Consider the following 864-nt stretch of genomic DNA (forward strand, 5'->3'; position numbering starts at 1 on the left):
GTTTTTAATTTCATTTTCTATAAGCTCATTAATTAGTTTACAATATTTATCATCATTAAGAAGCATATTATTCAGAATAAAAATGCCTGGGCCTCTATCACAATTACTAAGATCCAATTTACATTTAACAATATTATGATCAGATAATGACGTATCTATAATTTGACAATTAACTGTCTTACAAACCAGGGATCTGTTAATAAGTATGTGATCAATTCTGCTGACTTTTATTTGACCTTGAACATTTGCAATGCGTGTATATGCTCGCTTACATGGGTGCTTATGCCTGAAGATATCGACTAAGTTATGTCTTATGGCAAAGTTGTTCATTGCTAAAGAGCTGGCCCTATTTGTTGTCATACCCTTAGCCCTATCAATATAATGTTCAAAAACCTCATTATAATCACCTGCAACCACATTTTCTCGTGCTGGAGGCCGATGCCTTATCCATTGGGCCACGGAGGCTGTAATTCTCAGTATTTCCAGTGATATTGGTGCCGCAGTCAGGGCCCGTAAAGTGCATACACGGCGAAATGGGATTGAACGGCGCTCTTCTCATGTCCTCGGTAGTATAGTGGTCAGTATCCCCGCCTGTCACGCGGGAGACCGGGGTTCAATTCCCCGCCGGGGAGGATGAGTTTTTTTTTTATTTTTGTTAACTCTACTTTCGGCAGCGCATTTCCTTTAAAATTCATTGGTATTCTTTCTCCCTCCTTTGAACAGGGAAACACGGAGAAAAGAGTATTACACATGAGTTTTGATTGCATGACACAGGGCTTTTGTTTCCCTTCTCGCAGCACCCTGCCCAATCAGGTACGGCGGTGTCCGTGGGGCTGGTGGATGAGGCTGCAATCACGAGTGAGG

The sequence above is a fragment of the Lottia gigantea genome (assembly GCF_000327385.1).
Source record: "Lottia gigantea unplaced genomic scaffold LOTGIsca_1, whole genome shotgun sequence".
NCBI lineage: Eukaryota > Metazoa > Mollusca > Gastropoda > Lottiidae > Lottia > Lottia gigantea.